Source organism: Oryx dammah, unplaced genomic scaffold (genome assembly GCF_014754425.2).
Source record: "Oryx dammah isolate SB20612 unplaced genomic scaffold, SCBI_Odam_1.1 HiC_scaffold_11050, whole genome shotgun sequence".
Classification (NCBI taxonomy): Eukaryota; Metazoa; Chordata; class Mammalia; order Artiodactyla; family Bovidae; genus Oryx; species Oryx dammah.
This window is the reverse complement of record NW_024080444.1, coordinates 6,079,656-6,096,561: the sequence shown is the minus strand read 5'-3', so window position 1 is coordinate 6,096,561 and position 16,906 is coordinate 6,079,656.

Genomic DNA, 16,906 nt, shown 5'->3' with positions numbered 1-16,906 from the left:
ACATTCAGGAAAGCATAGAATACTCTTTAAAACTGGAATGTAATGGCCTAGACTCCAACATCTGGCTCTTGCTTGTCTTCTCAATTTTCTTGAGGCAAATTAGAAGGTGTTTAAAGTGAGCTAGAAGGCGATGGCACTCCACTCCAGTACTCTTGCCTGGAAAATCCCATGGACAGAGGAGCCTGGTAGGCTGCAGTCCATGGGGTCTCGAAGAGTCAGACACGACTGAACGACTTCGCTTTCACTTTTCACTTTCATGCACTGCAGAAGGAAATGGCAACCCACTCCAGTGTTCTTGCCTGGAGAATCCCAGGGATGGGGGAGCCTGGTGGGCTGCCGTCTATGGAGTCGCCCAGAGTTGGACACGATTGAAGCGACTTAGCAGCAGCAGCAGCAGCAGCAGGGTCCTTTTGCTGTCACTAATGCCTGCTTCAAGGCAGTACATAGCACAAGGGCTAAAAGTGAGGACTCTGGGGAATAACTGCCTCAATTCATGAACTGGTTCTAGGATTTACTATTAGCATCCCCTATGTACTCCCAACAGTTCATAGCCCAGTGCCTGACACATATTAATAAATAAATAAAAGTACTTTGAGTCCACAAAGCAATATTATATCTTAGACTAGATTTTAGGTACATGGGCTTAACTTTCAAAGCAATTAGTTCCTCTTCATTTTTTGTGAGGTCCTCAAAGTAATACTTATGAAAATAAGTATCATAGTCAGAAATTCATGACTTGTTTACTAAGTTGTTTACTAAGTAAACAAAGGGTTTTTGTTGGGTTGTTTAGTAAGTTACCCACACAAGTTGTTTTATATCCTTTGAGAGCTTCAAGCCTCACTCTTTTGAAACAAAGATAACCAGGAATGTATATTCTGAAATTAAAAGAGATTGTCTACATAAGATAATGTCAATCCATGTTAGTACTCAGCCAGGATTATAGGATCCAACCTAGCCCAGCTCATTCTCTTGACCCATCCACCCCGCTAAAGCATTCTGTGTTGCCAGTAAGTTTTGTTATTAATCTTGGCAGTCTCAAAAATCTACAAACTATCTTTTATCTTTATCTAATAAATTGGAAAGCCATGTTTGAAGTCTGAAACATATAAATTTTAAACATCAACATTTAGTTAATAACAACTATTCTAATTTTTAGTTTTATCTTACCACAGAAAATCAAATATTTTCATCATAATAATAAATATTTGTTTTATATATTCACCAATTTCTTAATGAGATGGATTTTGTTTATGTTTCCCTCCACCCTGAGGCTCTAAAACCATTTCATGACACTAAAGTCAAATTTTTAACTTACTGGTAAGATGTGAAGTGCTTATTTAATGAGGTGCTAAATACTGGTCTAATTCAAAAAATGATGCTAGTCACCATTAACATTAGAAGTCTACAGTAGCTTAATATGTTACATATAATTAGTATTAATCTTCAATCATTTGGCATTTAAAGGCATTAAAAGCTACTCAAAGTATCTAGCTAAGAAAATGCAGGTAATTGATAATATCTACCTCCAACTTTAGAAAAATATAATCTCAGCTGGAAGTCTCCAGATGGGGTTACTAAAAAAACAAAAAAGTTTCTCATTGCTCTCAGTATAGTCTGCTCTTCATATCAAACACAGAGAAAGAATATGAAATGCTAAGAATTAAAAACTGAGTTTGCCCATCACTTTGTTAATGCTGATATTTTCATTAAATTGGCTGAAAAAAAATGAATGGTGGTGCATTTGGAGGAGAAACAAAGGAACTGCTTGCGTTAATTTTTCTAGGTAAATGTTAGCTCTTCCAATAACTAGTAATTTAATCCTAAAACGTTCTTCTTAATATTAAACAACACTTAGGTTATATAGGATCGCAGATTTAGAGGACATAGAAAATGTCTTTGTAAATGTGGATGGAATCAATGAAACTCAAAGATTAATTATCAAGATGTCACACTTCCCGGAAGTCATTAAAAAATGACTGGCTTAAATTCAGATGTTTTAATTTCTGGTGCTCAGTCTCTTCAGTTTTATCTGACTCTTGCAACCCTATGAACCATAGCCTTCCAAGTTCCTCTCTCCATGGGATTCTCCAGGCAAGAATACTGGAGTGTTTGCCATGCCCTCCTGCAGGGGATCTTCCCTGCCCAGGGAAGCCTCTCATGTAGTTTGCATTCGCAGGCAGGTTTGTTACTACTAGCATCACCTGGCAAAGCCATCCTTTGCCCAGAGTATAATATGCAGATGAAATTTAAATAGATAAAACCCAAAATTCTCTATCATAAAGCAGATGATACATTAAGCTTCATGAACTAAAAGTTGGTAATTCTCTAATTATTAGTCTTAGGCAAGTTAATGCAGTTTTGAAAGCCTAAAGGAAATGCTGAGACTTTAAAGACAACCAAATTCATCATTCAGTTGTGTCACTAAAGCCTAAATGTGCACTTAGGAAATAATTTCTAAAATGATTCAGATAATTATTTCATAGTAGTCTGAAACATTTTTAACTGGAAATTAGTTATAAAACAAACAAACAAAAAAAAACTGTTCTCTTGTGTATTGTTTCTTTCTTTACTCCAGGATATACAGAGGACTACTTAATAAGTGGGGGAAGGGAAGAAAAACAGGAACACAGCAGGATGGTTCAGGATATTTTTTTCCTCCCATGCACAAAAAGCTGAGTAAAATAAAAACTAAATCTTCTAAAGAACGGGACTGTCCTGTCCCTCCTGCCCCCACACTCCAGTTTTTCTTAAACCCTTCATCTGAGAAACCTGGAGATAAAAGGAATTGGTTATCTTAGTAGATAAAGGATGTCACTGGAGAAAAACTTAAATAAAGATTTAGAGATGGTTAAAACTGTGTGGAATGGCAAAAGGACACCTTGACAGAATGGATTTGTAAAGAGTGTCAACGAATTTAGTGAAAAAAAAAAAAAGATATAAAAAAAGACGCTTATAGATGATTTACTTACGCAAAGCTCTAAGATTTCCTTTTCAGAGGAAAGTTTTTATAGTCACTATTGTAAAATTTCTCACTTAACAAATTGGTTCTTTTGTAACGTGTCATTGGAAATATTTTACATGAGAAATGCAAAATTCAAATATAAACAAATATTAACTATGTTGCCAAATTTCTCCCATATTTCCTTTAATCACTTACTGTGTTTCACTTCAAAGATTGCTAAATTGAATTAGTCTATGAACTAAAAAATATTTGAAAAGTATGAAATATTAATCTAATTCTGTGGTAAGCAACAACTCCTAACTTGTCTGTAATGCACTGATTATAAGAACATAGCTAAAAACCAAGATAAAGAGAAAAAGAACTGTATAAGCAACCAAAGCTGATCAAAAGCCTTCTAAGTATTTCATTCTAATGATGTATGGCAAAACCAATACAATATTGTAAAGTAATTAACCTCCAATTAAAATAAATAAATTTATATAAAAATAAATAGAGCTTTTCACAATATTGAACACTTTTACATCATATACAATTCAAATACACATTATGGCTAGTTCCTCAATTGATAGAAAATAAGAGGTAACAAAATTTAAATTAGAAGGTAGGATTCCCATAGGGAAGTTCCTAGACCTTGATCCAGCAATACCATATCTAGAAACTCATTATGCAGATATATTGTTTTGAAACTGTGTAAGTATAAAGATGTTTACCTGCTTATTTAACTTCTATGCAGAGTACATCATGAGAAACACTGGACTGGAAGAAACACAAGCTGGGATCAAGATTGCCGGGAGAAATATCAATAACGTCAGATATGCAGATGACACCACCCTTATGGCAGAAAGTGAAAAGGAGATAAAAAGCTTCTTGATGAAAGTGAAAGAGGAGAGTGAAAGAGTTGGCTTAAAGCTCAACATTCAGAAAACAAAGATCATGGCATCCGGTCCCATCACTTCATGGGAAATAGATGGAGAAACAGTAGAAACAGTGTCAGACTTTATTTTATTGGGCTCCAAAATCACTGCAGATGGTGACTGCAGCCATGAAATTAAAAGACGCTTACTCCTTGGAAGAAAAGTTATGACCAACCTAGATAGCATATTCAAAAAGCAGAGACATTAGCATATTCAAAAGCATATTCAAAAGCAGAGACATTACTTTGCCAACTAAGGTCCATCTAGTCAGGGCTTTGGTTTTCCCTGTGGTCATGTATGGATGTGAGAGTTGGACTGTGAAGAAGGCTGAGCACCGAAGAATTGATGCTTTTGAACTGTGGTGTTGGAGAAGACTCTTGAGAGTCCCTTGGACTGCAAGGAGATCCAACCAGTCCATTCTGAAGGAGATCAACCCTGGGATTTCTTTGGAAGGAATGATGCGAAAGCTGAAGCTCCAGTACTTTGGCCACCTCGTGAGAAGACTTGACTCATTGGAAAAGACTCTGATGCTGGGAGGGATTGGGGGCAGGAAGAGAAGGGGACGACAGAGGATGAGATGGCTGGATGGCATCACGGACTTGATGGACGTGAGTCTGAGTGAACTCCGGGAGATGGTGATGGACAGGGAGGCCTGGCGTGCTGCGATTCATGGGGTCGCAAAGAGTCGGACATGACTGAGCGACTGAACTGAACTGACCTGACCAGTCATCTACCACTCCTCTACTTTTTTTCAAGTAGTAAAAAAAAAATTGTAAACAAATCAATTCCCATTCTGAGGTTTAAAAAAGGATGGTTCATTCACACATGTGCCTATTTTAAAAGAAAAATGATTGTGTTCTGTCATACTAATATGGAAGAACTGAAAATTTGTAAGTGAATTGGTAATTTTTTAATGTTTAAATCCATAAATATTTCTGAAAAATTATATAAGAAAAATGTAATTACTTATGTCAGGAAAGTGAGAATAAGAGTGAGAAGGGGCAGTATGCCAAACCAAACCCATTTTACAGAAGAAACTGAAACTCAAAGAAACTACAGAAATAGTAATAGTTCTTCTGTTTGAATTCTGTATTCAAGGTCAAGGATTTCAGTTCCAGAGTAGGTGCATTTAATCATTTAATAATGTTGATTTTAATGAGAATAAAATTAAGCCTGATAATATAATGACATATATCATATATTAAAATGCCAACTTGATAACTAATGCATTTTATTCATCTGGACACTTATATTTTATTCAAGATTTGCTTTAAAACAAAACAAACAAAAAAATGAAACAACAGAAAAATAATTCTCATAGTTCAGATGTTCATCTCTATGTCAATGTGTGAGTATTTGTGCATTTTACAAAATATTCCAGGGTTATATAGTCTTTCACAAAATAACTTTTCCCTCTGAAATTCCCAGGCACACAGTGTTTTGAACTGCAGTTGGTCACAAATGCAGTGATCTATGAGTAGAAACAAGTTTAAAGGCCATTCACCAGAGCTCAGCAATCAGCACTAACTACTATAGGCTTCAGAGCGGAATTCATATATTGATTTTACTTTATAAATCCTCTTCTGGTGGCCTCCTGCATTGCCTTACAGATTACCTCTGTACCTGTAAATCATCCCACAGCTGAGATTGGTTGTACCACTCATAAACCTGATTCTTTGATTTAAATGTTAGGGAACTGGAAGCAGATATTTTCATTAATCTTTTATGTACTTTTTTCTTACACATTTTTCTTCAGGATAGTGTGAACATAATTATATAGTTTTAACCTTCCTTGCTTTATAATTTAAGATATTTGGCTCATAGATATTACAATGTAAGAAAGGTTAGCCCTGGGCTAATTTGTGGAATACATATTTTTAGAAAACCCAATGTCTTTGAGTTCTTTCTTTCACCTTCTATGCCTTCACTCCCTCAGGCACCTACTGCTTTGATTTAAACAATTTAATATCAATTTACACTGCTATAAATTGCATGCAACTACTACAAGTTTTTAAATGCTATTTCCACCCTAAGGTTTAAACATTAACAAGTATCAGCTACTTTAAGGGAAGCTTTAAGATTACCTTAGGTTGGAGATGCTTCATGTCAGGGAGCCAACTTTTGGAACATCCACCACGTTCATAATAATGTCTTTAAATATCTTTCTAGTAGTTTCTGGTAGAGCTATGGTAGCCTTATGTCTTCTACCCAGCTTTGCCTCAGCCCCAGCCAATTGGATGGACATTTGATGCTGGTTGGTCCAAGAAAGTTCTTTCAACAAAGAAGCTTCACTTGAGAATAAGAGTTTCTAACTGACATTGAATACTGATATAAAATCTCAGAAGTTGTGACTCTGCATACAACTGCCCAGGGACTGAGTATGAGAGAAATCAGGCCTGCAGAATCAAGACATGAAGGTTTTAATTGAGAATAAGAAACAAGAGATGGAGAAACACACACAGTTCAAATGTCCTTGTTCCATTCTGACTCTTGAATTCAATGGGGTATTTTTATTTTCTTGTGAAAAGTAGCCCACTTCAATTAAGTTATTCCAAACTGGTTTTTGTTACTTGAGAACCAAGTACTCCAACTGATGTATGGCACTTGTCATCCCCTTCCCTTTGGGGATAAGATTATTCAATATTCTCTGAGGAAATGAACTTATTTCACCCACTGTCTGTGGGGTCAGATAAAACTGCTTCCACTTTTAGATCCAGGGCTTAGCTTTTGATCTAAATTAACCAGGGCACCCCATTTTCAGCGAATATCACTGGTTTATCGATGGATATATGGTATACTGAGACTCAATGGCATGAAGAGCAACTTTCCTGGAATTTCTGGGAGATCTTCACTTTTCTTTAGAAATTGGAACCTGCAAGTTCATAGTTTAGAACAACTTGCACATTCTTGCTCTGAACAAGAGTCAGTTTATACTAAATCAAGTCAAGTCTAAAGAAGTATCACCTAACAAGAAAGAAAAAAGTACTACTACAGTGGCTTCAGCTGAGTCTCAGGTTCAAACTCTATTGTATTTTATATACTCTGTACTTTTCAACCAAAAGCCTCCTAACTGATATAAAGCTACAGAGATACAAATGCTACAGAGATACAGTTGCCTTCTTTATCTAAATTATATCTCATTTTTTCAAGTAAAAGAGAAAATTAAAATGCTAGGATCATTATATTTAAATATATGTTTTCTATAAGCAAAAAGACAGAATTGATTTAATTTTTATAGCAAAGGTAATTTATTAATTTTGCATTTCATCTTTCAAATTACAATATTTAGCAAATGCTCTGTATCACATAGAGAAAAAGCAACAGATAGGAGATAAGAAAACCTCAGTTTGCCCCTAATTTTCCTATACATTCAATTCAGTTCAGTTCACTTCAGTCACTCAGTCATGTCCGACTCTTTGCGACCCCATGAATCGCAGCCCGCCAGGCCTCCCTGTCCATCACCATCTCCCGGAGTTCACTCAGACTCACGTCCATCGAGTCCGTGATGCCATCCAGCCATCTCATCCTCGGTCGTCTCTTTCTCCTCCTGCCCCCAATCCCTCCCAGCATCAGAGTCTTTTCCAATGAGACAACTTTTCCCATGAGGTGGCCAAAGTACTGGAGCTTCAGCTTTAGCATCATTCCTTCCAAAGAAATCCCAGGGCTGATCTCCTTCAGAATGGACTGGTTGAATCTCCTTGCAGTCCAAGGGACTCTCAAGAGTCTTCTCCAACACCACAGTTCAAAAGCATCAATTCTTCGGCGCTCAACCTTCTTCACAGTCCAACTCTCACATCCATACATGACCACAGGAAAAACCATAGCCTTAACTAGACGGACCTTAGTCGGCAAAGTAATGTTTCTGCTTTTGAATATACTATCTAGGTTGGACATAACTTTTCTTCCAAGGAGTAAGCGTCTTTTAATTTCATGGCTGCAGTCACCATCTGCAGTGATTTTGGAGCCCCCCAAAATAAAGTTTGACACTGTTTCTACTGTTTCCCCATCTATTTCCCATGAAGTGATGGGACCGGAGGCCATGATCTTCGTTTTCTGAATGTTGAGCTTTAAGCCAACTTTTTCACTCTCCTCTTTCACTTTCATCAAGAGGCCCTTTAGTTCTTCTTCACTTTCTGCCATAAGGGTGGTGTCATCTGCATATCTGAGCTTATTGATATTTCTCCCGGCAATCTTGTGTTTCTTCCAGTCCAGTGTTTCTCATGATGTACTCTGCATATAAGTTAAATAAGCAGGGTGACAATATACAGCCTTGACGTACTCCTTTTCCTATTTGGAACCAGTCTGTTGTTCCATGTCCAGTTCTAACTGTTGCTTCCTGACCTGCATACAGATTTCTCAAGAGGCAGGTCAGGTAGTCTGGTATTCCCATCTCTCTCACAATTTTCCACAGTTTATTGTGATCCACACAGTCAAAGGCTTTGGCATAGTCAATGAAGCAGAAATAGATGTTTTTTTCTGGAACTCTCTTGCTTTTTCCATGATCCAGCACATGTTGGCAATTTGATCTCTGGTTCCACTGCCTTTTCTAAAACCAGCTTAAACATCAGGGAGTTCATGGTTCACATATTGCTGAAGTCTGGCTTGGAGAATTTTGAGCATTATTTTACTAGCATGTGAGATGAGTGCAATTGTGCGGTAGTTTAAGCATTCTTTGGCATTGCCTTTCTTTGGAATTGTAATGAAAGCTGACCTTTTCCAGTCCTGTGGCCACTGCTGAGTTTTCCAAACTTGCTGGCATATTGAGTGCAGCCCTTTCACAGCATCATCTTTCAGGATTTGAAATAGCTCAACTGGAATTCTGTCACCTCCACTAGCTTTGTTCGTAGTGATGCTTTCTAAGGCCCACTTGACTTCACATTCCAATATGTCTGACTCTAGATTAGTGATCACATCATCATGATTATCTGGGTCATGAAGATCTTTTTTTACAGTTCTTCCATGTATTCTTGCCACCTCTTCTTGATATCTTCTGCTTCTGTTAAGTCCAGACCATTTCTGTCCTTTATTGAGCCCATCTTTGCAAGAAATGTATGTTCCCTTGGTATCTCTAATTTTCTTGAAGGGATCTCTAGTCTTTCCCATTCTGTTGTTTTCCTCTATTTCTTTGCATTGATCGCTGAAGAAGGCTTTCTTGTCTCTTCTTGCCATTCTTTGGAACTCTGCATTCAGATGCTTATATCTTTCCTTTTCTCCTTTGCTTTTCACCTCTCTTCTTTTCACAGCTATTTGCAAGGCCTCCCCAGACAGCCATTTTGCTTTTTTGCATTTCTTTTCCATGGGGATGGTCTTGAAATCTGTCTCCTGTACAATGTCATGAACCTCATTCCATAGTTCATCAGGCACTCTATCTATCAGATCTAGACCCTTAAATCTATTTCTCACTTCCACTCTATAATCATAAGGGATTTGATTTAGGTCATACCTGAATGGTCTAGCGGTTTTCCCTACTTTCTTCAATTTAAGTCTGAATTTGGCAATAAAGAGTTCATGATCTGAGCCACAGTCAGCTCCCGGTCTTGTTTTTGTTGACTGTGTAGAGCTTCTCCATCTTTGGCTGCATAGAATATAATCAATCTGATTTTGGTGTTGACCATCTGGTGATGTCCATGTGTAGAGTCTTCTCTTGTGTTGTTGGAAGAGGGTGTTTGCTATGACCAGTGCATTTTCTTGGCAAAACTCTATTAGTCTTTGCCTTGCTTCATTCCACATTCCAAGGCCAAATTTGCCTATTACTCCAGGTGTTTCTTGACTCCCTACTTTTACATTCAGTCCCCTATAATGAAAAGGACATCTTTTTTGGGTGTTAGTTCTAAAAGATCTTGTAGGTCTTCATAAAACCATTCAACTTCAGTTTCTTCAGCGTTACTGGTTGGGGCATAGACTTGGATAACTGTGATATTGAATGGTTTGCCTTGGAGACGAACAGAGATCATTCTGTCGTTTTTGAGATTGCATCCAAGTACTGCATTTCGGACTCTTTTGTTGACCATGATGGCTACTCCATTTCTTCGGAGGGATTCCTGCCCTCAGTAGTAGATGTAATGGTCATCTGAGTTAAATTCACCCATTCCAGTCCATTTTAGTTCTCTGATTTCTAGAATGTCGACGTTCACCCTTGCCATCTCTTGTTTGATCACTTCCATTTTGCCTTGATTCATGGACCTGACTTTCCAGGTTCCTATGCAATATTGCTCTTTACAGCATCGGATCTTGCTTCTATCACCAGTCACATCCACAGCTGGGTATTGTTGTTGCTTTGGCTCCATCCCTTCATTCTTTCTGGAGTTATTTCTCCACTGATCTCCAGTAGCATATTGGGCACCTAACGACCTGGGGAGTTCCTCTTTTGGTATCCTATCATTTTGCCTTTTCCTACTGTTCATGGGGTTCTCAAGGCAAGAATACTGAAGTGGTTTGCCATTCCCTTCTCCAGTGGACACTCTGTCAGGCCTCTCCACCATGACCCACCCGTCTTGGGTCGCCCTGCAGGCATGGTTTGGTTTCACTGAGTTAGACAAGGCTGTGGTCCTAGTGTGATTAGATTGACTAGTTTTCTGTGAGTATGGTTTCAGTGTGTCTGCCCTCTGATGCCCTCTTGCAACACTTACCATCTTACTTGGGTTTCTCTTACCTTGGCGTGGGGTATCTTTTCATGGCTGCTCCAGCAAAGCACAGCTGCTGTTCCTTACCTTGGATGAGGGGTATCTCCTTACCAACACCGTTCCTGAACTTCAATGTGGGATAGCTCCTCTAGGCCCTCCTGTGTCTGTGCAGCCACCACTCCTCGGGTTGCTCCTCCTGGCTGCCGGCCCTGGCCTCGGGCATGGGTGACTCCTCCCAGCTGGTGCCCCTGGCCTCCGGCTCCAGGTGGCTCTTCAAGGTCACCGCCCCTGGCCTCAGGCACGAGGTGGCTTCTCCTGGCCGCCCCTGATCTTGGATGCGGGGTGTCTCCTCCCAGCTGCCACTGGCCTCGGACACGGGGTAGCTCCTCTTGGCCACCACCCTAACTAACTAGTGTCCTATACACTAGTTATTTATAAACTTGGAAATCTATTTCTCTCTCTCTCTCTCTTGCTTTTATGAAATAGATAACACATATACCCAAGTAATCCATAAGGTTCCTGGGGAGATAAAGGCGACAAGTTGTAAGATTCAAAGCTCCTCAGAAATACCTATAGCAATATACATATGCACTTGTGCATTCTTCAGAAATTAAAATATAAATCCTTAGATTTGTAGAATATACTTTCCTCCCAAAATAAACATCTAGCATACATATAATATCAAGTTTTATGTAGTCTCAAATTTCCATCCTATACTGGAGTTAAGGTAGGACTTTTCTCTTGCTTGAGTGGGCAATACTCAAGAAAGTTGAGTATTACTGGAGTAGTAGTCAGTGACTTATTGATTGCTTATGGAGTACCAGTTGTGGTAAGTTGCTTCAGTTGTATGACTGTTTGTGACACTATGGACTGTAGCCCACCAGGCTCCTCTGTCCTTGGGGCTCTCCAGGCAAGAATACTGGAGTAGGTTATCATGCCCAACTCCAGGGAACCTTCCTGACCCAGAGATCAAAGTCATGTCTCTTATGTCTCCTGGACTGGCATGTGGATTCTTTCCCACTATCACTACTTGGGAAGCCCAAGTATTGCCATAGTTCAATATTATGAAGAGTCAGATTGCTTGAAGAAATATAGCAAAGTACTGGCCCTTGAAAATGTGCAATACTTAACAAGAAAGGTATCTTTTGGTGCTAGCAGAAGGTAATAGCAACCCACTCCAGTACTCTTGCCTAGAGAATCTCAAGGACGGGGGAGCCTGATGGGCTGCCATCTCTGGGGTCGCACAGAGTCGGACACGACTGAAGTGAGTTAGCAGCAGCAGCAGCAGCAGCTTTCAATCATGACAAGATTTTTAATTGTGACAAATTTTTTAATTGTGAGAAAATAAAAATGCATAAAGTCAAGGAAATTATCTTTAACTGGCAATTAATAGCACAGTTCTTTGAATTACTGAGAATATTTCTACTCATTTGTCAAAACTTAGATAAGGCTAAGTTTTGTTGCTATAGGGTATATTTTCAGAATATTTGCTTTTTTAAAAAACTGAATATAAACTGAGTATATTGAAAAGTCAAAATGGTTTGGTTTGATAAATTATAGAGTAACAGTTTGTATTCCTAAGTTTCTTAAAACTCTGCTAGGTACAAAATAAAATCTGATCACTGAAAGGTAGACAAGAATTCATTCAACAAACAGTTGTAGACCTATTAAAGGCTAGACACTGGGCTTATAAAATAAAATATAGATTTTGCTATGTAGGAAAATCAAAATAAATAGCAGAAACAAATAGATAAAACCCTGAACAGAATACTATTCCAAAGGTGCTCTAATTATGGTATCATGCATTGTACTTTGGTTATGCTATGATACTCATAATTAGAGCACTTCTGGAGTAGTATTCCATTCAGCATTTTATCTATTTGTTTCTGCCATACATTTTGCTTTTCATACATGGCAAAGTCTATGTTTTAATTATTTTAGAATCCCAGTGTCTAGCCTATAATAAGCCTAATAACTGTTCGTTGAATGAGTGAATTTCAAAAAGATTGCTTATAGAGTACCTTCCTGGATATCAATAAGCCAATTACATCAATCTAATTACTTCATTGATTGACTATTATTGCTACTAATAGTCTTTGAAAATTTCAAATAAACTTATTCATATGTTAAGGAGAAAGGTGGATTAGATTTTTAACAGAATATAGTCAAGAGAATTTTAAAGAGTTTTCTGTTCATTAATGTTAACAGGGAAATGAAATAGGACTGGTATCAATACTAAAATTTACTTTAAAACCAAAATTTTTTCCCTTAATTAAGTATGACCATATGTTCAAACATTAGCAGATAAAGAAACTATAAGGAATAAAACTAAGAGAATCCTGTATGTAACCATCCCAACAATAGTTGATGGTATTTATTAAATTGTTCATACCATTTTTCACACATACACACACACACACACACACAGAGAAAACCACATATGTTGTAAGATGCTCACTGATAAAAACTGAACAACCCGTGCTTTGGGACATATTTCAGTCACATTTATTTTTGCTATTTTCTCTTAGAATTCTGGTGGCTAGGTTCATTCACTGCCAAATTTGCAGAGAAATAGTTGATACTGACACAAACATACTGTGATATTAATTCCTAGGAGGAGAGATTCTTGAGCCTCTCCTCAAATCCAGTCTTCTGGCAGAGGTAGGATTTGGAGGAGGGTGGTATTCGATCTCTGGGTTCAGAAGACCCCCCAGAGGAGGACATGGCAATACACTCCAGTATTCTTGCTTGGAGAATTCCATGGACAGAAGAGTCTGGTGAGCTATGGTCCATAGGGTCACAAAGAGTCAGACATGACTAAAATGACTTAGCATACACTCACACATGAATGGTATTCCAGGTAGATGGCCAGGTTGCCTGGCCCACCCAGGAAAGGATGGGACTCCCAAAACTACCTTTTCCATTGATAAAGTGATTGGAAAACCTCTGGCCTCCAGCTACTTTGGTTCATCTCTATTCCCACTAGACTGGTAGAAAGAGGTCTGCTGGCAATTAAATTTAAAAGAGGGATCATTAGTACATTAGGACGTCCTATGTCTGAGTCCAGTGAATATCAGAGTCTTTGATCTCCTGACAGGTGGCAAAAAATGAACTAGTAGTAAACTGATCAGTGGGCCAGGGCAAGTAAATACTAGATTTCCTTGGGTATATTTGGAGATGAGAAGTCCCTAAGAGGGGGAAAGCTGCTTCTGTTAAGTTTTATAAATGGAACATTAAAGGTAATGTAGCTTTAGTTTGACCTCAAGTTGTAAAGCTCTTTATATAGTGACACATTTAATATTTTGTCTGAAAAAGGATGCGTTGAGAATTATTTTTCCAATTTTTCCATTGATAATCTTATAGGATTCTATATAAGTTTTGAATTATTTTTTTAAAATTAGTTACATCTATATCTTATGGTTTCTTATTTTGCTTTTATGCATTGAGAAACCTTTCCATTTCCTTTTGTTTCCTTTTAAGAGATTCTTTTTTTAATTAATGAGGTTTATGCTTAAATAAGTGATAAAAATAACATGTTATTTGATTTTATCCATGAGTAAAATGTAAGCAAAGATTTTGTTTTTATCAAATCTCTGAAGATCTATCAATTATAATTACTGACCAGTTGAGTAAAATTACAGAAAATAAATTTAATATGCAAATTTTTCTAAAATGTTAAAATATTTTACTGGTAAATCTTGATTTCTTTGAGTGGTCTGTTACAAGTTTGAGGCACTTATATCTATCTACACGTTACATCAGAATAAATTTAAAACATACTATACATTTTTACCTCTTCTTTCAAGTGAATGATAATCGTCATTAGAACAAATAAAAATGAGAGCATGCCATGACCAAATCACTGGTGAAGCTTAAAATGTGAGCCTAAAGATAATAAGCAAATACTGGATTTCCTGGAAAGAAATAAAAAATGCATTGACTAAAGAGCTAAATATTGTCAATAATCTTACTGAAATGGAAAAAAAAAAAAAAAAAAAGGTCATACTAACCATACAAACTGTGGTGTTGGAGAGGACTCTTGAGAGTCCCATGGACTGCAAGGAGATCCAACCAGTCCATTCTAAAGGAGGTCAGTCCTGGGTGTTCTTTGAAAGGAATGATGCTAAAGCTGAAACTCCAGTACTTTGGCCACCTCATGCAAAGAGTTGACTCACTGGAAAAGATTCTGATGCTGGGAGGGGTTGGGGGCAGGAGGAAAAGGGGACGACAGAGGATGAGATGGCTGGATGGCATCACTGACTCAATGGACATGAGTTTGAGTGAACTCCGGGAGTTGTTGATGGACAGGGAGGCCTAGCGTGCTGCAATTCATGGGGTCACAAAGAGTCAGACACGACTGAGCAACTGAACTGAACCGAATTGAACGATACGAAGAGCAGCAAGGGTGCTTAAACACAGGGCAACATGTCCCAAGGAGCCCTGGAGGGTCGGTCACCACCCAGCTCCCCAGCCTACAGTCTTCCTACTCTGCACACCTGTGTGACTTGGTGGGTGGGGGGCACCCATGTATGGGGGTCACCCAGTCTTCCCTGGAAGAGCCTGTGCTCCCTTGCTCCTGCAGGCAGAGACAACTAAAGGGGAGGGTTAGAAAGGTTTTCTGCAGAAGTCGAGGCAAGAGGGGCTCGGTCAGCTGGAGTGTCCTGCACTGTGTGGCCAGGGAGGCCAGTCTAGGCAGCCCGAGACCTCCGGAGCCTGCTCCACTGACATGAGTTCCTCAGACTGAACCGGGGAAAGAAGGAGAAGCCACTCCTCCCCCGGTTCACCCTACCTCAGACACCCAGGAAATGGTTCCAGCCCCGGGGGTCCTTTGGGGGCCACTGGAGGGGAGAGTGTATGCAGAAAGGAAAAATGAGCCACCATGACTGTAAACAGGGGCTAGCATTTCTAATGGGGCTTCCCTCGTAGCTCAGTTGGTAAAGAAACTGCCTGCAATGCAGGAGACCCGGGTTTGATCCCTGCGTCGGGAAGATTCCTTGGAGACGGGACTGGCAACCCACTCCAGTGCCTGGAGAATCCCATGGACAGAGGAGCCTGGCGGGTTACAGTCCATGGGGTCACAAGAGTTGGACACGACTTAGTGACTGAACCAACCAACCAACTATATGAAATCAAGCCCTCTGATTTAATTACTCAAAGTATACCTTCCTAGAGTAAGGAGTAAGAAAAACAAACTCTTACTGGATAATGAATGATTCTATCAAGGATTTTTGAAACAAAACCACAACTGATTCTCTTACAGATAAGTAATTATTCTTTCAACAAGAGTATAATGTAAATATCAACATGCAAAAGAATATATATGGAGTTATACTGATATAACCAGGCATGAATTAAAAGTTAACTTGAACACATTTTAAAGAAAAGTCATCACTCATAGGCTTAAATGCATTTGAGTAAGGCTACATATTATTATGACAAGTGAAAATATAAATAAAATAGATCTTTATTTAATACAAATGAGAGAGACATGACCAGTTCTCATATAAAAATGTTCTTTAAGCACAGATAAGCTAACAAAAATGATTAGAGGTAACAATACAAACATATGCATATCTGAATTATCTTCCTTTTATAAACAATAAACTTTATTGCACCTTATTTATAATCTGTATTTTGTGATGGAAGTTGTGTTAATATGATGGAAATATTTACAGTCATTAATGTTTTATTATTAACTTCCCTGGTATGTGTATGTTAAGTCAGTTTAGTTGTGTCCGATTCTTGTGACCCTATGGACTGTAGCATGATAGGCTCCTGCATCGTGGGATTCTCCAGGCAAGAATACTCAAGTGAGATGCCACGCCCTCCTCCAGGGGATCTTGCTACTCAGGGATCAAACCTGCCTCTCTTATGTCTCCTGGATTGGCAGGTGGGTTCTTTACCACTAGCAACAACTGGGAAGCTCTAATCCCCTGATACAGCTCCTCAAAATATTTTACAACCTTGTTTTCCTCAAAAATCCAACTGTCCCGTTTCCTCTCATCCTCTGTAAATAATTGTATGTCCAAAAATAGATTCATCATAGAAAAATCTCTGAGAATCCATGAATTAATATTGCATCTTTTCATACTATCTTCCTTTTTTCACTCACCTTAAATGTAAAAACGGTTTACTCATTTATCTTTATTCCATGTTACTCTTTTTTTAAGGCTCTATCTTTATATGCATAGTCAGATTTTCTCTCCTCATGGTCTTTAGAAAAATATCCGAGTACTTTCTCTCTTGTATGCAAGAGACTGCCCTTGTGTATTCTTCTCCTCAGTAGTATTAAGCTTGGCCTGGGTAACTAATAACATCAAGTGGAAGTACGAGATCAGTTCAGTTCAGTCGCTCAGTCGTATCCGACTCTTTGCGACCCCATGAATTACAGGACGCCAGGCCTCCCT